The sequence below is a fragment of the Microtus pennsylvanicus genome, chromosome 12, assembly GCF_037038515.1.
Source record: "Microtus pennsylvanicus isolate mMicPen1 chromosome 12, mMicPen1.hap1, whole genome shotgun sequence".
NCBI lineage: Eukaryota > Metazoa > Chordata > Mammalia > Rodentia > Cricetidae > Microtus > Microtus pennsylvanicus.
The window spans coordinates 6,512,309-6,535,387 of NC_134590.1; the positions used below are offsets into that span (position 1 = coordinate 6,512,309).

Below are 23,079 nucleotides of genomic sequence, written 5' to 3' on the forward strand. Positions count from 1 at the left end.
AGCCAGCCGGCGCGGGAGGTGGAGAGAGCGGGAGGAGGAGGATTAAAGATGGCCACCAGCAGCTGCGGGAGACGGCCACCAGCCCTCACTTTCCGGGATGTTGCCCGCGGCCCGGCCCGGCCTTGATGGAGAACAGCAGCCGGTGCAGCGCCGAGGCTGAGGCGGCGGCGGCGGGGACCCGGCGAGGGAGAAGACGCGGCGGAGCAGGGACCCGGGCCGGAGAAGGGAGCGGCGGCGGAGGCGGCGTCGCTGCCCCGGCCGCCTAGCGCGGCTGTCGCCCGGCGGCCCCGGCCCCGCAGCTCGCGGACTGCAGCGGGCGCTCGGCCCCGGCCCGGCCTGGGAGGGTTCCCGGGCCCCGCATCCAGGTTCGCCGGTCCGCGGTGAGTGCTGCTCGCCCGCTCGCCCGCCCGCGGGGCGCTTTGTTCCTGCGGGGTGGAGGCGCTGTCCGCGCGGCCCCGCGCTCGCCGCCGGGCACAGGCCGCGGCCCAGCCGCTCCCCCACCCGCGTCCTCCGCCGGGCCTGGAGAGGGCGCCGTCGGCGTCGGGTCCCCGGCCGGCGGACAAGGGGCAGGCGGGGGCGTAACCTGGCGGCGTCCCGGGAACGGGGGTCCCCCCGGGCGGACCCTACGGGTGACCATTCCTAGATTCCCCCCACCCCCCTCCTCCGCCAGGGCCCCGCGGAGCGCGGCCTCCATCCCTCGGGTGCCGTCTCCAGGGCCGCGGGCCTCTCCTGGCTCATCCCTCTGCGCCCTGAGCTGGAAACCCTTCCCCGTGGAAAGGACCTAGGATGCTTCTGTCCTGCATCGGGGATGTGGTGGCATCACCAACATCCACGGTGATGGCGGGGTTTAAAAGGCAGCGGTGACCTTTCCGATCGGTTGCATCGGAGGTGCTGCGTTCCCATTGATTTTTGACGATTTGAGTCCGAGAGACCGATTCTGAGATCTTCCTCCGTAGACATAATGGGATAAAATCAGATCTAGCATGTTTACCATAAGCATGGGTTTTCAGTGCCTCAACGGTGGCTAAGTGTTTTCTGTGGGAAAATGGTGCTTATGCATATGAAAAACTATTTTCGTTCACTAATAGGCATGGTCGGTCAATACCAAGTGGTTATTATGTTGTCTGAAAAACCAACAAAACAGAAAAACAAAACCTTGTGCATCGAGACAGCATATTTCCAGGCTGGTATCTGTCAGGCAGATTTAGATCAATCAGTTTTCACGATCAAGACGTTTAAGAAGTAAAAAACAAAACAACCCAGGAAATGCTGATATACAGAGAAACTGGATGTAGTGTTAGTGTTTAGGTTTAGTAAAAATAAATCTGTCTTTAAAAAGAAAAATAAAAGCTCATGGGACCCTGCAATGTAAGGATTTAGCTTGATATGCTTTTATGTTTAAAAAAAATCCGTTTTCCATTAGGTTTGGGAACTCATGGTGTTTGAAATCAGTATTGTGTATGATAATACTTAGAACACAGCTCTGCCTCAAGCAACTAGAAATACAGGTTTTGAAATAGTTTCTTTTCCTTAGTTGAAATCCATTCCTGTAAAAATATGCTCCTAACCAAATTTCTGCACGAATGTGGTATGAGTTAGAAAGCACGAGGTTCTGAAGTTACTGGGAAAATATGAAAGCAAGTTAAACAGTAGTGCAGTATTCCAGTGTCTGTCAGATTCTCTGAGCCTGTTTACATCCGGCATTCTCAGTACCACTAAAGTGGTTCATTCAGCGGGGTCTTGGAATTTCCACAAATTATCCTCAGAATGTAGGATTTGCTAGTGGCCCCCCCCCCATTTTATATGGGACCACAACAATTCTGAACAACTGGACATACTAGTTAAGGAATATCTGCCTGGGTTTGTGGCTCCCACCTGTTCTCCCAGTGCTTGGGAGGCTGAGCAAGAGAAACAGCTAAGCTTAGTAGTTTCAAGTCCGTCTGAGCAACACATGTGACACTACCTCAGAAAAATAAAAATGAATGTATGTGCCTGCCTTCCCACCTGATTGTGTCTAATGTCTGTGATCGAGCGGATAGCAGTAGAGCACGGAGATTTTCATGTGTCCTCATGCAAAGGTTAGGAAAACGTTGATCCCATTGTACAGATGGGCATTTAGGCAATTTTGAAGGTCTAGTACCCAAATGGTCTAAATTTAGAGCTAGTGAGGACAGTTGATAGATGGTTGCGTTTTGTTTTGATTTTTCGAGACAGAGTTTCTCTGTGTAACAATCCTAGCTTTGCTGTAACTCTCTCTGTTGACCAAGCTGGCCTTGCCTTGAACTCACAGAGATCCACCTGCCTCTGACTCCCAAGAGCTGGGATTAAAGGTGTGTGTCACCACTGCCCAGCCCCAGTTGATAGATGTTAAGATGAGTAACTGATGTTTTAGGACATCAGTTAGAAGTGGAAACATCTGAAGATGATCATAACATGGCAGACTGGAGCCACAGGCTGTAGGCTTGCAGTAAAAAGGGCTCAGTGGTAGGGACCCCGCTTGGGTGACCCCATGTGTGCCCTGCTCTGGGGTCATACCCAGAGGCCATTCCTGTAGCATCCTTCCCAGGATCAGGTACCCTCTGGTTTGAGTGCTGTCCATGATCTCCCATTCACCTTCCCCCTGTGTTTTCATGTTCTTTTCCATTTATGTCGTGTATAGATGTGTTAATCTGGTGTGTGCACTGATCCCAGCCCCCTTCTGTATGTCTTATGCATTTATTATCCATAATATAATTCACAAATTAATGACATGGCTAGTTTTTTTTTTCTGGTTGGGTTTACTTAGGTATCGTCTTCCAGCAGTGAGGTTTTACTTGTATGTCCAGCTTGTCTCTGTTATAGACAAGCTGAACCTTCCATCACGCCTTTCGTGCCTCTCTGCTGTAAGCCCTCAACCCTGGCAGCCATCAGTGTCTTCTGTGGAACACCATCCAGATGCCTACAGAATGCTGCCTTTTGTGTCTTTATGCATTCGGCATAATGCCTGTGTCACCCAGCAGTGGGACAGTCATGGCTGGCCAATGCTAACAGCCTGCTCTCCCAAACAAAACAAAACAAGACAAAAGACAAGCCAACCCTGACTTGGGACGTTTGGTGGTTACTGTAGTGTAATAATTGCCATAGCCTATTCTAAGCCTCATAAACCACTGTGGCAAAGTCGTAACAGTTCAACCACGGGTGCTGTTCGGCTGGTACCAACCAGCTCCAGCATATGCTGAGTTTCCTTTTCTGACTTAAGAGCATGGTCCCCATTTTGTCCATTCATGATTAATGGACATTTGAGTTCTCCGTTTTGGTTAATTATGAATGGAGATATTTTGAACTTCGGCAGGCAGGTCTGCTTGTCTTGACTGAGTATGCAGAGGTGGGACTCTAAGGTCCTATCTAAGTATCAAGGCACTTTTATCAAACTATCAAACTGTTTTCCAAAACGACCATACCTTCTGCATGCCTACCCACGATGTGGTAGTTTACCATTGTCAGCACTTGTAATTGGCCAGTCTTACTTTAGCCCTTCCTTGTGTGTATATTATGTGCTAATATGTTTGTTTACACTTTGCCTTAGTTCTTATTTTCAGGAGTAGTTGAGACAACAGGAAGTTTAGGATGGACATTTCACACAGTACCTTTTTGTCTTAGCTGTCTTAGCTATGGTCTCGCTTTGATGAGTTATCAAGGCTGTTTCTCGGGTGACTTAGTATGTACTTCATCTTTCATGTTGTGAAATTAGCTTTTAGTAAAGAGATCACTACCAAATTTTATTTTCCACTTTTACTCAGGCTTGAAAAAATTCTCAGGTGCTGCTTGGGTTTCAGTTCAGCTTTGCCCTGAAGAGATTTCACTGCTGTATTTTAAGGCTCATTGGACTGATTGCTTACAGTTCTAACGCTAAAGCTAGGTGTGATCCCTGTTCGTGGGAGGTGGAGGCAGGAGGACCAGGAGTTTAAGGCTAGCCTCAGCTAAGTGGCGAGTTTGAGGGCAGTGAAAGGGTCGGATTGGATTATGTATATTCCTTATAGGCATTTGAATTTTAAAAGTATTTCAAGGGGCTGGAGAGATGGCTCAGTGGTTAAGAGCACTGGCTGCTCTTCCAGAGGTCCTGAGTTCAATTCCCAGCAACCACATGGTGGCTCACAACCATCTGTAATGAGATCTGGTGCCCTCTTCTAGCATGCGGGCATACATGGAGGCAGAATGTTGTATACATAATAAATAAATCTTTTTAAAAAAGTATTTCAATTTAATTATGTTGTCCACATGTGTACAGATGCCCTCAGAAATCAGAAGCCTGGGACTCCCTTGGGTTGGCGTTGTAGGCTGTTGTGATCCTCATGCTGTGGGTGCTGGGAATTGAACTCAGGTCCTCTGAACAGAGGTATGTGCCCTTAACTGTTGAGCCACCTCTCCAACCCCTGAGCATTTAAGTTTCAGTAGTAAAATGCATTCTTTATTTTTAGAATACTATGTCATCAGTTAGGAATGGATTATAAGAAGCGGTAGCTAGAACCTTATTGGCAGTTTTATCAGATTACTAGAATAATTATACCCATAGTCTGAGGACCTGCAGTGTGAGACGTGTGTAACCTTGTCTATTTGCTCATTAATTCATGCCTTTGTTACACTCAGAACAAGCATCTCGTGCATGTTGCTTGCACAGTAGTTGTCAGGGCAGAGCTTAGAGTTGAGTGAACGAGACCGCTGGACAGGGCCTTGCCTAAATGATGGCCTGGGGTATATGAGGTGGGGAGTCCCAAGAACTCAGACTTCACCTTGGTCAGGACTTCCTACAAGAACCAGTGTCTACCTGGAGACCCCCAGGGTATAAGCAGGTGACTTTGAGGTGTCAGCAGACATGCAGACACGCACAGTGGAGGAAGACTGAGTAGCCGTGCTATTTTCCAGTTCTGCTGTCATTGCCCGGTCTCACCCATCCTTAGGATGGCCAGTAGAAGTGCTTGAGAAGGGAGGGGAAGTAGGAAGGAGGAAGAAAAAAAGGAGAAAAGGATGGAAGGAAGGAAGGGAAGGAGTGAGTGAGTCCTTGAGAAAGAACTTGAGAATATGCCAAACAGCAAATGTGTGCTCTGTTACTGAGTTGTTATGTTGGTAGTCTCCTCTCATGGGGGCATTTATAGAATGGATACATTTAATTGTGTAGACTTTGATCTCAGGTTTTGTAAAAAATATTAGTATAGGAATAACTTTGGCATCCCTTTTAAATATATATTCTTAGTTAAGTATATTTGGTATTTATTGTTAACATTTTTATTATTTATTGTGTTTTCTGTTAAACACTTTATCAACATGGAAAGCTCTGATTCTGTGATGATACAAGATTATATTTAGTTCTTCTGGTAGAGCAACAGATTTGATGCCCAGGCATTCTCTTATGATTTTGAAATAGTGTGTGTGTGTGTGTGATCTTTTTTTTTCTCTTTTGAGCATGGTCTCCCTAGAATTCCTGTGCTCAAGTGATTCCTCCTGCGTTCCTCCTGATAGGTAGGATTATGCTCAAGCAGCAATGTTTTTCCTGATTGTTCCACCTCTAACTGCCATTTAAATAAAACAAACCAGCCCACACCAGATTGCTGAGTTCTGGATCTGTGTATTAATATTCAGCTGCTGGTGCTCAGGCCTGTCCTCAGCGTGTCTGACACTTCTCTGATGCCTTCTCCCTCAAGTGTGTCCACCTTGCCTGCCTGTTTAGCTTAGACGCTCAGCTCCTGCGCCATAACCAGACTGAGACCCCAAAATCCTCAGCCTCCGTATCCTTCAGGCCCACATTGACAGAAGCCTCAGATCTGATGGCTTTTGTCTTCTAAATATTCTCCCCCTCAGCCTCTTTCTCATCCCCCAAGCTGGTTTTCAGCCCCTGTCTGTCTCTGAAGTGTTACAGAGATCCTGTAATGATCTGAGCTCCATCCTCCCCCTTGCCCATAGATGCCCCTTATACACTTACCACACTGAATTCTGTCTCTGCCAATTCTGAAAACTAGGAACTTGCAGACTTTCAGTTATTTTCCCTGCATAGAACCCTTGAATCTCCAGATTTAGTATCAGATTGCTGTGGAAGCGGTTGGACCTGGTGAAGATAAAAGTCCTTGGGCCCTGCCCTGCTTCCCCAGTCCTGTCTCTGCCAGCCATTTTTTGGTTCAGTTTACAAAGTAGCACCAAGGGCAAGCCGTGTGTCTGCCGTGCACACTGCAAGGGGGCAGAGCGCTCTCACTCAGCTCAGAAAGGGTTGTGTGGAGCGCTGATAACAAGCGCGTGCTGTTGTAGTTACGTGGATAGTGACTTAACACTTCTGGATTCCGCTGCAGTGTTCAGCCTAGCTGGCCAGTCCGTATCCCTGGAGTGCTGAGTGCCATGGAGGAACAGACTGGGTTCAAAGGGCAACGGCAGGACTGGGCACCATGTGAGTGGGGTTGCCGTTAACTGTGTGAGAGCCTCTCGTGAAGAGAAGAAATCTGGAGCAGCTGAGAGGAAAACTGTAGCTCTGAGAGGAGATCTAGTGCCGAGGCTTGGAATTGGAGGATGTGGGCAGGGAGAAGCAAAGGCTGGCTGCGGAGAGGCCAGAGGGGAGCCGCAGTCCCTGTCCTTGCGGAGGGACTTTGAGCTCTAGGCTCAGGAACTTTTTGCCCATGTCGTATTTCACATTCTCCGCCAGGACAGAGGTGCATTCCGGCTTCCACCTGAAAGTTCAGAGGCCAGCCCACCCGCACTGGCCTCTGCGCCCCCTGAGCTCCCAGGCTGTACTTACTCTCATTCTTAGGCCCGTGGCTTTGTGGGCAGAGGACGAAGCCTAGGTTTCTGTCTTCAGTTTCTGAGTTCCTGTTTCAGTGGTTTCGTGTTTGTGAAATTGTGGAATTGCTGAAAATGGGATTCCTTGTTGATAACTGGGCAGTAGATACCCAGCCACACTGCCGTGACTCATAGCTCCTATGGATGCGGCCCATAGCTCCTATGGTTGCGGCCTGTGCCGCACACTGAGGATCTGATGGTGGTGAGCCTGGACTGCATTTCTCTACGATGGACTTGCAGACCTTATCCCAGCGCTGATGCCACTCTCAAGAGATGCCACACACTAGGCAGGTGACCCATAGGGAAGGAATTAACTCCAAGCTAAGTGCGGGGGTTCATTACAGAGGGCTTGGCTCACCCCTTCTCTTCTTTGCCTTTCTTTAGCAGGGATTTTTTTTTCAAGTTAATTTTTTTATGGCTTCATTTGTCTTTATGTGCAAACATTGACAGGTCTAGAATATAAATTCTGTATACAACTTGAAATATGGTCTTGCAGAATTTTAAATATCTAGCAACATTTTTGTGCACCCAGTGGTATTTCTTACGGTTTCATGTGACTGAACAGAGAGTTGCCCTGTAGTTTGTTTACTCGGCCCTGTTGGTTTAGGACTTTGGTGGGGTGGTTTTTTGAGTCTAGCTGTCTTAGATTCCATTAGAGACCTTTCAACTCTGGAGCATTCTAGTGTCATCCTGGACATTCAACTGCTTGCTACCTGTAATTTTAAGTGGCCTGATCTTTAATCCTCAGACTTCCAAAGCCCTGAAGTTCCTGCTTGTGTTTGGAACTTCTGGGGAAGGACACAGGGAGGGAGACCTAAGAACTGATTCTCCAGAGGCTCAAAGTCTGGAGGCAGAATACTTAATGTCTGTTAGTAATATGAGTCTTTCCTACATTAATGTCTAACCAAGAGGCATCATGTCCAGTAGGTCGAAGGCAATAGCTCATAAATGCTGGATTATTGATCTTCTGTATTGTGTTATATTTTGACCACGTAAGCTATAGATTTCGCTAATGGCTCTTTTAACATTGTTTGGAGTTTGGTGTTTCTGCCTGGACGGGGTCTTGACTTTATTTCCCTGTCAGAGTGGTCAGATGTGCACGTGAGGTTTTCCAATAAAAGATGTGATTTTTTTTTTCAGTTTAAACTTCAGCCCCCTAGAATTCATTTTTAGCTTGGCTTCCAATGTGCACCAGTGTGTTGGTGGATGCTGTGTGGCTTTACACAGTGTTAAGGCTGCTAGTGATTTCTGTATTATTGTTCTGCGATGTCCCACAAAGGAGCATTGTGTCGATGAGAAGCTGCTGTACTCCAGCAAGCTCAGGACTTAAACTGATCTCCAGCTTACAGAGAGCTGGCGTAGACAGGATGCAGTTAGGCCTATGGTGAGACTGCAAGCTGAGATTCGCAACTTCCAATCACCTCGACATGTGGGAAGGCACGGAAGGTGTAACGAGCGGTTCCTACCATTTGGATGTCAGAGAACATTTTCCGAAGGCATTTCAGCTCCCTGACCCTCCTGTGGCCTGACCCCTCAAGCTTTCTTCTGGTAATACTGTGGCAGGACAGTGCCCAAGCCAAGGAGAGAGACTTCCAACTCTACAAGTCCACAGAGCTGTGTTCCCACGTCCAGGTCACCTAGCCTGTCCAGCCTCTTTTTTTTTAATATTTATTTATTATGTATACAATATTCTGTCTGTGTGTATGCCTTCAGGCCAGATGAGGGCACCAGACCTCATTACAGATGGTTGTGAGCCACCATGTGGTTGCTGGGAATTGAACTCAGGACCTCTGGAATAGCAGGCAATGCTCTTAACTGCTGAGCCATCTCTCCAGCCCCCTGTCCAGCCTCTTTGCCAGTCCTTTCCATCCCAGGTCCTTGACTTAATACTGACAACTGAACTCTTTCACACCGTCCCTTAGTTTGCTTTCCTCAGTTTCTTAAGCCTTTGATACTTCTGTGTACGAGGAGCTCACAGGACAAGGTAGTTTCTGACATACAGTAGGTATGTGCTCAACACATAATGACCCGTACATGCCTGGTAATGATCTGTGCATGCCTGGTATCAGACTGGCCCAACTTCTTCCTGTGTGATGGTTCCTCCTGGCCGTTCCCCTCAGTTCTTTAGCTGGTTTGGACTTTGAGGAAGCCTACCATTGGAAGAGGAAAGAAGAGTATGGTATGTGGCCTTCATTTATTAGTCCATTAGGAAGTTAGGCCCAGTGGTTTTGTGTTGCCTGCTGTTTTCGCCTGCTGTAGCTATTCTGTGTATGTAAATCGCATTTCGTGAACTATGAGTTAGGAAGTGTTGCAAGAATTCCTACAACTGTATTTTCTCGAACTATGAAAATTGCTTAGTATATTTTAAGCACAAGTTTGGACAAATGCTTTACCTGTTTTAATTTCACTGAACCTTTGTTAATTCTGTGTTTATTACCTTATTGATTGTTGCAGAGAGAGAGAGAGAGAGAGAGAGAGAGAGAGAGAGAGAGAGCGAGCGCAAGAGAGCTAGCAGTCTCTTGTTCCTGTCACCCGGCTAACAGCCGAGTGCTAATAACAACTTGTGCAGTTGTAGGAAAGCAGCTTGCATTTTATTACGAATAGTGTCCGATGAGTGCAGAAATGTTGATGTTTCGCCCATCCTCCCTTCTACAGACGGCTACTGCCGGGGTTTCTGTCCTACGTTTTCTACAATAGTCATGTAAAACTTTAATTACATGGCATTTTTCACAATTCTGCTTTATTATTAAGACTTCCTCTTTTAATAAGTACTAAATTGGCTTACTGGGTACTTTCATTTCTAATTTGTAACAGAGTACAGAGGAAGAAGAACTCAGTCATCAGTCAGGGATATTTAGTGTCAGTATGCCCATGCTCGGTGTAGAGGAGCTTTTGGGAAGGAAGGATGTTCATAGTGCATTCAGATGAATCGATAAAGAGCACTGTCCTACATAGGGCAGGGCAGCACAATGTTGCCTTTTAAACACAACATAGGCAAAAGTTGGTTTTCATTAAATAGTTGAGTAAAATGTACATAATAATATCATTGTAAAAATATAAAAGTCTTAGGAAAATAAATGTTAAAGGCTTGGGATTTATCTCACTTGGTAGATTCTTGTGTAGCATGCACAAGGCCCAGGGTTACAGCCTCTTGCACATGGCATGGTGTAGCTCGTCCCTAATCCCAGCCTGGGGGAGGTTGAGATGAGAGGCTCGGAAGTCCACCATCATCGTCTGCTACATTAGCAGTTGAAGACCAGCCTGGGCTTCATGAGACTCAAATAATGAAATAAAATAAAACGAGTTTAATGTTCCTTTTAGGAGTTCTGCAGCTTCACTTTGTGGGCATGCTTTACACGTTTCTTTTTTCTGTTCCTCTTAGAAATCACTTGGTAAATTTATTTTATTTTATTTTTATTTTTCGAGTTTATAATCACATTTCTTTGACTAAAGTCTCAGTATCTCTGACTTCTAATTCTATGTTCTTTCCCTGTGATAATTGCTTATAGAACACAGGATTGGGTGATCTAGATGCCAGATATCATATCTGTTTCATGAGACAGGGTCTCCCTCTGGAGCACAGACTGTCTCTGGCATGTGCAGGCTTCACCACTATGTCTGACTGAGATGGCAAATATCATATTAAAGTAGATAAGGGTATAATAAAAAACTTCATTTATTTTTAGAATAATTGTTGTGTACAGATTGCCTGATAATTTTGTGTAGCTTGATTTATTTCTGCAGCATGCACTGATTAAATTGAAAGCAAAAGGGATCATCCTTGCTGCCTGGGATGCCGCAATCCTTAATGGTAAATTCTGTGATTCTTTCCCAAATGTTCATCAATAGCGATGTCAGGACGAGATCGTGCTGCCCACACTTTTATAGCGCAGTGGAGACAGGAGAGTAAATGATTACCGGGTGTGTGCGGAAGTTCTGTGGACACTTCCTGAGTTGAGAGCGTACTGCCATTGATGTGATGGGGAGAACCCTAGCGTGCTACTTGGTCTGAATGACGGAGGAGTGAAAGAATTTCCTTGGTAAAAACTGTAAAGTTTACTTACACCAGGATTACAGCAATCAGAAGTTGGAGGGTTTTACTGTCTGATCCAGGGGAGGCTTAGGGCAGGTACCCTAAAACTTAAGGAACAGAAATGACGTAACATGCAGTGAACATCCAGAGCTTTGTGACATCATTCATGTCTGTGGTAACGTTGTGAGGTCATCTCAGTTCTTTATATAAAATCTAAAGGTCCTCTAGTTCTTTATATTGGTATAGTATTTGATTTAACTTATACACAGCTGTAGATTACATAAAATACCTAAAATAAAGTACTTAACACCATAGAAACACTAAGTAAATGCTCCCTGTCCTGTAGTGTTTAGGAGAGTATTACAAGAAGTTTGCAAAATTTTTACATGTTCATTGTAGACACATTGCATATTTTGTGGCACCAGAATTGAGTCCAAGGTCTCGTACATTTAGGGAGGCAGTCTGCCATGGAATGGGGATGCTGGGCAGCCCCATCCCGGCTCTTCATGATTTCCATCCTTGGACGCAGAGCCTACAGATTATATTCTAGGTTATGCCCTGTAAGGTGACACAGTCTATTGGGTAGATGATAGATATGTGTTGAGTATTTCATTTGATTTGTCAAACTTCATAATGAATTAGATTATTTGGGTCTTTGGCCAAAATGAAAATTGGTATATTGCTGTTTTTTTCTTTTTAATTTCAGAAGTTCCAGTGGTTGCAGTGTTTTTATTTCGTTTAGGTCAAGTAGCACTGAAAGATCTCAGGACTTTACGGAATGTAGGATTGCTGAGGTGGCTGTCAGTGGCCCGCTTGAATGTCTGGGGTAAAAGGACAGAGCTTGGGTGTGTGGCAGGTGACAGGAGGCAGGAGAGGGCAAATGGATTCTTCCTGTGTAATGGGTGATCTGCCTCGGGTCACTCAGAGTACCAGAGGGTACCTAGCCTAGCCTGAAGCATATCCTCCAAAACTATGAAGAACAAAAATCTTTGGAGTTAGTATTAGTTGTGCAACTAGTGCTGATGGGAATTGTATCATAATATCCACTGTGTTCCCCACCTCCCTCTCCTCAGAGACCTAGATTCACATCTGAGTCACCGGAGTAAATAAGCTGGGTGTTGCCCAGCTTCTCAGGTTACATAAGCATACATGGGCTAGCATAGGTGGCTATACCCGCTCAGAAGGAGGGGGAAGGCACGCAGCTGCTGAAGATGCTTCAGGGCCGAGGCGGTCACTGGCATGCGCCTGTGTGGTTGGGGCAGGCTAGGGCGAAAGTGCCCATGGCAGTCCTTGAGATGGTGCAGTGTCCTGTGTTCATTAGCCTGGAGACGAGCAATGTCTTTACGAGAAATGCCGACTTGGTGTGGGTTTCCATATAGTTTGAGATTTTCTCTCCTCTCTTCCCTCTGCTCTGCTGGGGATCGACCCTGAGGCTGGACACATGGGAGGGACATCCCATAATGAATGTTTCTTTTACAAAATGTTGACGGCTGTTTACTGGTATTGGGAAGTTGTTAGAAGGAGTTCTGGCCTCTGGCCTCTGGTCTTAGCAGTGTTGCTGATAGGCAGCTTAGTGTAGCCCCGAGTGTAACTCTCGCTGTGCCTGCGAGTCACCTGGCTGAGAAGAAGAGCTCCTTTAGGAAGCACAATTTTAACGGGGAGCACTGTTGGCACCCCAGCATCTGACTCTTACATAGGTGTTCATAGTGCCCAGTGTGCTTTAGAGTTAAGAATAATTTGAGTTTTGTCAGAGCTTGGAAGTCTCCCTCTATAGTCTGGAGGTAGTGATGGTCCTGTCTGTGCTCCCTCTGTAGTCTGGAGGTAGTGATGGCCCTGTTTGTGCTCCCTCTGTAGTCTGGAGGTAGTGATGGCCCTGTCTGTGCTCCCTCTGTAGTCTGGAGGTAGTGATGGCCCTGTCTGTGCTCCCTCTGTAGTCTGGAGGTAGTGATGGCCCTGTCTGTGCTCCCTCTATAGTCTGGAGGTAGTGATGGCCCTGTCTGTGCTCCCTCTATAGTCTGGAGGTAGTGATGGCCCTGTCTGTGCTCCCTCTATAGTCTGGAGGTAGTGATGGCCCTGTCTGTGCTCCCTCTGTAGTCTGGAGGTAGTGATGGCCCTGTCTGTGCTCCCTCTGTAGTCTGGAGGTAGTGATGGCCCTGTCTGTGCTCCCTCTGTAGTCTGGAGGTAGTGATGGCCCTGTCTGTGCTCCCTCTGTAGTCTGGAGGTAGTGATGGCCCTGTCTGTGCTCCCTCTGTAGTCTGGAGGTAGTGATGGCCCTGTCTGTGCTCCCTCTGTAGTCTGGAGGTAGTGATGGCCCTGTCTGTGCTCCCTCTGTAGTCTGGAGGTAGTGATGGCCCTGTCTGTGCTCCCTCTGTAGTCTGGAGGTAGTGATGGTCCTGTCTGTGCTCCCTCTATAGTCTGGAGGTAGTGATGGCCCTGTCTGTGCTCCCTCTATAGTCTGGAGGTAGTGATGGCCCTGTCTGTGCTCCCTCTATAGTCTGGAGGTAGTGATGGCCCTGTCTGTGCTCCCTCTATAGTCTGGAGGTAGTGATGGTCCTGTCTGTGCTCCCTCTGTAGTCTGGAGGTAGTGATGGTCCTGTCTGTGCTCCCTCTATAGTCTGGAGGTAGTGATGGCCCTGTCTGTGCTCCCTCTATAGTCTGGAGGTAGTGATGGTCCTGTCTGTGCTCCCTCCTTCAGTTTCCTTCTTCCATTTCTTTTTTTTTTTTAAGCAATTCGAGACGAACTGGAATCTCCTGGGAGAAGGTCCTCAGCTGAGGAGCTGTCTCCTTCAGGTGGGCCTGTGGGCAAGTCTGTGAGAAATGTTTTTGATTAATGATTTTTAACTAATGATGTGGATGGCCCAGCTCACTGAGTGGTCCTGAGCTGGGCGAGGAACGGGGCTGAGCAAGCTGTGGAGAGCAAGCCAGCAAGCAGCATTCCGGTGTGGAATGACCTCTGCTTCAGCTCCTACCTTGAACTGCCTAAGCTTCCCTCAGTGAGGCCCTACCCAGATAAGTGAGTGGTAAAGTGGACTTTTAACACGCAAGTATTAAACACAGGATTAGAGTTTGGAAAAAGCGCAGTACAGTGTCTCGGCCCTGGAGACCTAACTGGGCCAATGCTGGGAAGAAGACATGAGAGTCACACGTGGGAAAGCAGGGACTGGGTGGGCTGTGCAGGCACTGACATAGGATGCTCCCTGAATTTATCTGCAGTTATCACAGGAAGGAAGGCTAGCTTGTCTCTCTGGGAGGTCTCTGTAGGGGACCAGTCTCAGGCTGCGAACACCAGGGAAGAGGAAGCTGAGGTTACAGCTTTCTGCACACTCTGTCAACATTTGTCAGCATTTGGGCTGGGGAAAGTTCTGCCATTTCCCCCAAACCTGACCCGGGAAGGCCTTGGGGTCCTGGTCATGGCCGTGCTCATGTCAAACATTACACAGGCACCCAGGTCAGGACTTCATCTGCTCCCCACAGGAAAACATAGGCATATAAGATTCAGTGACAAATCTTGGCTGGATCAGACAGTGTGCCGGGCAAGTCTGTGCTGTGAGGGGCATCTTGTAGTGAATCTGTAGGGAACTGCTTCGGATGTGGTCTCAGGACTCACTCCACACAGCACTTCTGAGCACAGGTTCCTCCCTGGTGGTTAGCTGAGTGGCACACTTTTTCTGCCACTTGAGGTACCCCCCCCCCAAGCACGTCTTTATTAAATGCCCACTTCATATGCCGAAAAATATGAAGTGGGAAGATGCTGCTTCCTGCTCGCGAGCTCGCACCTGCTAGTCCAGGTTCGGAGGAATTTCCTGTGCCAGAGGACCTGCTCCCGAGTGTCCTTGGCTTCCTGCCTCACTGCCATTTGGAATTCCCAATTCAGCCTGTCAGCTTGTTGTCCTGCAACTCTGGCCTCACAGGGCCTCTGGCAAATCCACATGCTGCCTCCCCCCCCCCCCCAATCTTGGCCCCTTGTATTTATTGCTTATACAGAAGAGGACCTCATTTGCGGTTTGTTCTTTAGGTGGGTATCAAACTTGTAAAGAAAGCCAGTCACTGGAACATCTTCAGTGGGACTGTACTCATAAGAAAATAGAATTTTGATGAAGCAGTAGGAATCCCATTTGAAAACTCTAATGGACTGAGTGAGAAGTATCATAAATTTTATTTATTTATTTGGGGCAGGGTCTCATTATGTAGCCTGTCTGGCCTGGATGAAATTCTGTTTGTGGACCAGGCTGGCCTTAGTCCCACAGAAGCCCACCTGCCCCTGCCTCCAGAGTGCTCGGATTAAAGGCGTGCACCTCCATGCTGGACTTTCAGCACTGGTTGCAAGAGACATTAATTTATGTGGTCAAATATATACATTATCTCATTGTTCTGTTTCACACTGTCTGTTCTGTGTTAAGATCTCTGCTAAAATTTGGGAACCAGATGGTCATCTCAATATTCTATAGTAAAATAATTTTACAAAATGCAATTCAGTCATTCATATTTTTTCTCTCTCCTCTCAATCTCTCTCTCTCTCTCTCTCTCTCTCTCTCTCACACACACACACACACACACACACACACACACACACACGACTTTTCTCTATAGTTACAGACTGTAGTCTGGTGATTGAAAGATAAAACTTGGCATGGAAATATCCAACAACACTTCCTGTATTATGGTATTGTTTTAATTGTTTTATGGTAGTATGTCAGGTTCATACCATTTAAGATTTTTTTCTTTTCCTTTCTGTTTATCTTTTCTGTTTACTATCTGTCAGATTTTATGAAAGCTTCTTTGTATTTGCTATTGGCCAGGACTCGGGAAGTTTTGGATCTGGGAAGATGGCCGGTGTTAGACTGGATGGGCTAGACCAAGAGATGTGAGCTCCAGCCAGTATAGCCGAGCAAGGGCTCAAGGGATTTTTTTGGAGGCCATGCCAGAGGCAGAACACCTGAGAGCACCCCACCCAGCTTCTTGTTCTTGAGAATTCAGGTGACGACACCCATGGATTCTGTGAGAGGGACTTGTGGATCCCTCATGCATGAGCAGAAGCATTGCTGTGTACAGGGTCTGTATGGGTGGCCTTCAGCTAGCTCTCTCTGCAGGTCCTGGGCTCTGGATAGTGGCTTGCTACCATTCCTTAAGATTGGGAGTGGTGTTTGAAAGTAGGTCTGGTCTTAGGAAGTATCTAGACAGGGACCAGGCTAGGGACTGCCAAAAACATAGAAACAGAAGTTTATTTATCATAACTTAGCTGAGATAGGGCTAAGGTGGTGAACAAGGAGAGGATGACTATAACAGAAAGATCTAGAAACCCTGGTTGTCCATCCTGGGAGCATGCCGTGGGGGTGGGGTAGAAACAGGGTTAGTTTGACATTCTTTCATGTAAAATGCCTTTTCAGGGTAAAAATCAGTTCCAGGGTTAATGAGTAGCCATCAGTCTGCCCTGTTGGCACTGTGTGACATCACGAGAGCGCCGAGAACTGCTGAGATCTGCTGCTGCTTCCCAGTGCTGTCTTCCAGGGAAACTGGTGTGCAGACAGAAGTGAGCTCCACTCAGCGGGAATGTGCTTCCTTGCAGAACAGGCGGATGTGAAAAAGCACTTTAGCCCCAGGTCCTTGTGTCACTGCAGGAGGCAAACCTGCAGTTCAGAGTGACAGGAAGCAAGGGGAAGGCTTGTTTGTTAGGGTACCTCGTGGTAAGTGTGAGATTCCACAGTAGGCATGGTTGTTAGGGAAGGCATGGTTGGTAGGGCACTCCGTGGTAAGTGTGAGCTTCCAGGCTTTCATTTATGGCCCAGCACAAGCTGCGTTGGCATGACAGTTGGTTGGACTTGGAGGAGAAAGGGACCACGTGGGAAATTTGGTGACAAACTCATGGAGCGTAAGCAGCAGGAGCGAGAGCTGCTCTAGGGCCTCATTAGCAGGAGTTACTTTTTTATTTATTGTTGAGACAGTCTCACTCTGTGGTCCAGCCTGGCATTGGAGTTACTATCCTCCTGCCTCAGCCTCCCAGGCCTGTGATTATAGGCCTGTGCCTTCACGCTAGGCTGAGCAGCAGGCTTTAGACATACTGTTTTTGAGTCCCCTCCTATTAAGGTTGCTTTGCTCAAAAACCTAGATTAGATGAGCCCTGTTCAGGTAAGGTATTGGCCCCTCCCAGAGTCAGAATACAGAGATGTGATGTAGGGCAATCGCCTTGAGGTTCTTTCTTTGTACGTTGATGGTCATTCCCATGAAGCAGAAATCAAAAGCTACACACCCTTCCTAGAAATGGTTAGAACATCTCTTTGGTAACCCCATTTTTTCCCCTGCTTCTGTTTCTGCTTACATTCAAAAAGAGAGATGTGTCAGCGTGTCTTGTTTGTTTGTTTGATTCGTGGTTATCTGTAGCAAGGCTTTGCTGTCTGTCCCAGGCTGGCCTGGGTCTCCTGGCAGCCTCTGTCTCAGTAATGTGCACCAGAGCACCCGGTCCAAGCGCACGAGTTGGGTGCAGCCTTTCCTGTGTAAGAAAGCCCAGATGCAAGCTGAGGTGCCATAGCTAGAGGCTGAGCCATCGTGCAAACAGGGGCACTGGGCATTCCAGGTCTCTGTGATTGTTGGTTGGTATTTTAGAGCTGAAACTGTGCCTACTTGTGTCTGCATGGTGGAGAAGAGGAACACGTGTTTAGAGAGGAACGGCGAGAGGTCCTTGCTACTCCAGCAACCAGGAAGGAAACAGTGGCTGAAGCCTGAGGTGTCTGTCTGCACAGATCCCAAACCAGTTCTCTGCAGACAACAGCTTGCTTTCTGCTACCCTTTGCTTATGGTGGCCATGTTCCTAGCAGGGCAGCTCAGTTCTCCAGTCTCCCCACCCCCACTTTCTGGTCTTCCCAGACTCGGTGAAGGGGCAGCTCCCCCTTAATAGTTGGGGAAGGCAGCCTACCCAGTTCATGCCTGTGTTTCCTTTCTGTGTTTTTGTATGTGTTGGCTTTTTGTTCCTTTTAAAATTGGAGATGGCTCCCTTGGTAAAGAGCCTGCTGTGCCAGGGTGAGGGCCTTTGGTTGGGTCCCTAGCACCTGTGTGAAAGTCCAGGCATGGCAGCATGGGCCGTGACCCCAGTATCGGATAGGCAAAGGCAGGCGGATCCCCGGGACAGGCTGTGCAGCTCATCTGTCTTCATCAGTGAGCTCCAGGTTTAGTGGGAGATCTCTTTCAAATAAGTGAATGAATGAATGAATGAATGAATGAAATAGGTGGAGACACAACCGACAAGGCACACACCCATAGCTGTCCTCGGTCTCTGCAGACATCCATGTGCACACCACAATTGCTGGGCACTTACACACTTGTTGGCTTTCTTCTAAGTTGATATTTTGTTCTATATGTTGAATACCAGTTTGTTACTTGTTCTACAAACGCTTTCTCCCAGCTTAGAACTTCTCCTCAGTTATGTAAGTGCTTTTTAGAGTGGAGGTTAATTTTGGTGAAGCCAGAGACATGGCGCCAGGAGCGCGAGGGAACCGCGTGTGCATTCCCGCTAGAGAGATGAACTAGGGTGCCAAGGTCTCCTTTCCCCCTTTTGATTTGGTCTGGCACCCAGCCCCTGGCACAGTGCCACCAACATTCAAGAAGACGCTCCCCGACTCAGTCACACCTTTCTGGAAACAACCTCTTGGTCACACCTAGAGGTGTGTTCTCATGGCAGTTCTAAACACAGCCAAGACACCTGTGGAGATACACCCTCCCAACCCGGCTGCCTGTCAACCTGACACATCCTGACATTACCACCTGACCACGGAAGTTTCGCTTCTTTCTCTATGTAAAATGCTGTCAGTCCACCCCTAAAGTCCTCACAGACTTTGCCAGTTCCAGTGCTGCTAGGAACCCTCTTCTGAAGCTCTCAATTCTGATCTCTTCACGGTGAGACCCTGTTGAAAATGAACAGACAGGCGACACACTTGCAGTGCACGACAGCACAGAGCACACATTTCAGAAGGGATGCCACGGGAGGATGGCAGGCAAACATCTGGTCAAAGCAAAACCTAAACACATAGGGCAGACACCAAACTGTCCCGCTCCATCGCCGGCCTCTGGGCTGACCATTCAGTCACCTGGGTTCTAGTGGCTGCTTGCAGCCCGGCCTTTAAGCTCCGTTGTCTGCGCTGCAAGGAGCTTCCCTCGGAGTGGAGTCTCATAGATATGCCCAGACTAACAATCACATCTGGGATCCAGTGGGTAATGTTTGGCTGGTCTTTTGAAGACAAGGTCTCATTCTGTAGCCCAGGCTGCTGCGTGTTGGATCTCTGTGCTGTTGACATTGAGACTTCATTTTCTTTTGATTTATACTTTTAAGTATATATTGTGAGTTTTTATTTGCTAATATTTTTAAAAGTTTGGGTGATGGTGGTACACACCTTTAATCCCAGCACTTGGCAGGCAGAGGCAGGCAATTTACTGAGTTCTGAGTTCGAGGCCAGCCTGCTCTACAGAGTAAGTTCTAGGACATCCAAGACTACACAGAGAAACGTTGTCTCAAAAAGCAAACAAAAATCATGGCTTGGAGTCTATTATAGTGGCACGTGCCTTTAATCCCAGCACTCAGGAGGCAGAGGCGGGTGGATCTCTGTGAGTTAGAGGCCAGCCTGGTCTACAGATCGAGTTCCAGGACAGCCAGGGCTCCACAGAGAAACCCTGTCTCAAACTCAGACGAGCTCCTGTGGTGCAGTTGGTTGGCGGGAAGCACTTGTGTGAAAAATACAACTAAACGAGATTTTGTTAAGCTCTTGATGTGTAGAGTATACGCGGCCTATGTTTCCAGTCATTTCTTCTCTTACTGTTTGGCTTTTGTTGTTGTGGTGTTGCTGCTGTGTGAGATAGTCTAGAAAGATCTTCAGACTGAGAAGCATCAACAAGCAGCATATTTAGAGATTGCGCTGCCGCTCATATAGGAAAAAGGGAAGCAAAATCATACATCAGTGTGAATTTATCAAACGAAGGTAAGGGAGGTATGGGGGCAAGGGTTTATGGAAGGGACTGATGCTTCAAAGTTACATCTTTTTATATAGCTTAGGTTTTTCCAGGTCTGTTACTTTTCACATTTAGATGAGAATGGAAGTTGGAAAAATCCTAAATTGCTAAAACAAGTGAACTACTTATATTTTAAATTAGTATTGTGTCCACATTAGAAAATCAGTCTAAGTTACTTATTAACCCAGTGTGTTAACATTTACCCTCAGCTTAAGTGGAGTTCGGGGACATAAAGATCCTCATCTCTTCCTGCCATGCTTACTTTCTGCACTTATGTGAACAAAATAGTTTAGAGACAATTTTAGGTACATTGAGGATTGAGTTTTGAAGTTGTTGGAATAACGGCTTCCTTGAGAAAGATGAGATGTGTAAATATGGGGTAGGAGAAGGAAAGAATAAATCTTTGGGGGGAAGGATTGGAGTTGAAGACATCAGTTTAATCCATCATTTTTAAAACCAGTATATATTCACATGTGAATAAATTGTGAAACTTTAAAAATAGAATCTGTGGGACTAGAGAATGGGTCAGCCCCTTATCCCAGCTCCAGGGATCTGGCACCCTCTTCTGACCTCTCTAGACATCCACACACATGACATACAACCTCTGTAGGTATCCACATACATGACGTATGACCTCTACAGGTGTCCACACACATGACATATCTTCATAAGGACACGCACATACAGATAAATAAAAATTAAAATAAGCATTAAGTTAACAAAATAGGAATCCATACCATAATAAACTGATTGATAAGCAAATACATGGGGAATTCTTATAGAAGAATTCAAGCTCAGGAGCTGGAAGCCATCACTTTGAAGCCAGTTAGCATGGCTAGCAATGGTTAGGGGTGCCAAGGATCAAAACAAAACCAGGGGATCACTGACCATATTCTCAGTGTCTTGCAGCATTTCCCCACAGACTGTATTAGTTGCAAGGAATAAAATAGCGATTATACATTGGTGACTGCAGTTATGACACCCCAAATGGACACATCCTCATCTCTGCCCAAGTGGCATGACCTCCCGTTAGGAGGAACCATCAGGCGAATCCTGAATCAGGAATGCTATACTCTAGAAAATGGAGCGGCATGAGCAGAGGGCGTGTTTTATGAGTAGGTTAGTCCTGTAAATGAAGGCTGCAGAAGGAGCCCTGTTCCCATTAGAGGCCATGATGTAAGCGTGGGCTAGCAGTGCACTGCTTGGTCTTCTGTTGCCTGCCAGGTTGAGAGAAGGTGCTGTAGAACCTGTCACTGGATCAGCTGAGAAATGTGGCTACACAGACCGAGGGATGGGCAGATGAAGGTGTAACGACGAGGATTAGCTGGAGTTGATGGCTCTGTTTTGTCTGTACAGGAATGTACCCCTAGCAAAATGCACAATCGCAGAGAAGCACAGGGCTGTGATGCTTGTGGCACCTGTGATTTATCCTGGGGAGGGGCTGGGGAAGAACAGGTGAGCACAGATTGAAATAAGACGGGTAGCTAGAGGCAGGTGAACCTGGCTTTACTGTGGTTTTTGTGTTCTTATACAGCGTTTGTAACTCTTCTGTAAGTTTGAAATTATTTCGAAGCAAAATATTTAAAACATTAAAAACACCTGCCCTTTATTCCAGAGTGTTCTCATTTACGGAGCCCTTGTTTCTCTGCCTGGAGTCGGAGTTTGGAATGAGCGGTTTGCAGGATTTCTCTCCTCTTTGGTGTTGAACTCTGCAAACCACCCTTGTCAGCTGTGGCTGGAGTTAGGAGAAAACAAGCCATTCGTGGCTCCGGAGACTCTGTTTAGGGGCGCGTTTTCTCTTGTAACTACAATCACACCTGCTCGTCAGCTGCTGTCCTCAGGATTGTCACTATCTTATATTTTAAAGGGCTTTTAGAACAATTTATTCAAATTTTAAAAAGCCCATGATTATTTAATGCTCTTGTTTTATACATTCTGGCCTTTTTATTGCCCTAATAGGTATACATTTGCTTGTTAACTGTCTGCCATTGTTTCCTGTCTCCTTTCCTAGGTGTTGAGGATGTTATACCAAACAAAACAAATTTCTGCTCTCATGAATTTTACTTTCTCTGTGTGTGTGTGTGGGGGGGGGGGTTTAGGGAAAACAAGAGAAGAAGTTAGCTGGAGAGAAGGGAGTGAGGGGATCCTAGGGCAGATTTGGAAACACTCCCTGGGTTGGCTGCACAGAAATGATGTCTCATGAGGGCACTCACAGACAGAGCAGCCAGTGCGAAGGCCTTGAGGCAGGATGTGCCAGGTCCATGAGGTGTGAGGACGTGGTAGGAAATGGTGGCGGGAGCACGACCATGTCTTACTGACTCTTTGATGACAGTGTTAATTCTCACTGAGGGCAAGGAGAAGCCGCCATGGTAGGGATGCTCTACACTCTGATCGTCCTCTCCTGAGAAAGGACTGGAATACAGTCGGGGTAGAGATCTGAGGGTCAGCTCCTAAACCCTAGCAGGAACTCATGAGACAGATGACACTGACATTGACCAGCACAGATACTGTGTAAGTGAAGAGACTCTGACTGTACTTTGGGAATTGTCAGTTGTATCTGCTGCTGGAGTGTAGGGAGGGGTAGGAACTAGGCTTTTAGAGGTGGGGATGGAGGAGGGATCAGTCAAGGAGGTGGGAAGGGAGTCACCAAGAACGGGTCAGACTAAGAGAGTGAGCAGCAGGAACAGGAACCTGTCAGCATGCCCGGGGTGGGGGTGGGGGTGATGCTGGTGCTGCCTGTAGCTCAGGGAAGGTCTGTAGGTTACCTGCTACCTCTAAGTTTCAGTGGTGTGGTGCTGGGGAGAAATCCAATAGGAGTGTGCTCAGTTTGAATGGGACGGTCCTAGCAGGTGGAAGTGATGTCTGACTGTCCCTTCAGGGATATTAGGGGAAAGGGTTGTTTATCTTCTAGTAATTGGAGATCTGTCTGCCAGTAGTTGTTATTTTCTTGGGAGGAGACAGAAGTGGGACTTAACCAGCAATGTCGGTGCTTAGCAGCAGGCTGACATCTGTACTGACGGAGGTTTAGAGGCCATGTGTGACCATGAAGCTGGCACAGTGGTGGGGGTAGGGGGCGGTACCGTCAGCTCCTGTGGTCCTCTTCTCATGGTTTCTGGGATCAGGTCAGCATGTGGAGGGCTACAGATTTCATGTGCTCTTTTCTTTGTTTCCTTGGTGCTTTTCATTATGTTGTCTGGCAGGTGTCCCAGAAGAGCCATAGGAGGCTATAAAATTGCTTATTAAAAGTTTCTTTC

General features: G+C 47.1%; 1 protein-coding gene across 1 annotated transcript in view; it reads left to right on the forward strand.

The window, feature by feature from the left end:
- Positions 1–346: 346 nt before the first annotated feature.
- The window catches only part of Wdfy3 (WD repeat and FYVE domain containing 3), a 255,135-nt gene continuing 232,402 nt past the window's right edge, over positions 347–23,079 (forward strand). Inside the window, exon 1 of the mRNA XM_075942728.1 lies at positions 347–380. The gene's annotated coding sequence lies outside the window, so the exon portion shown is untranslated. The remainder of the gene's footprint in view (positions 381–23,079) is intronic.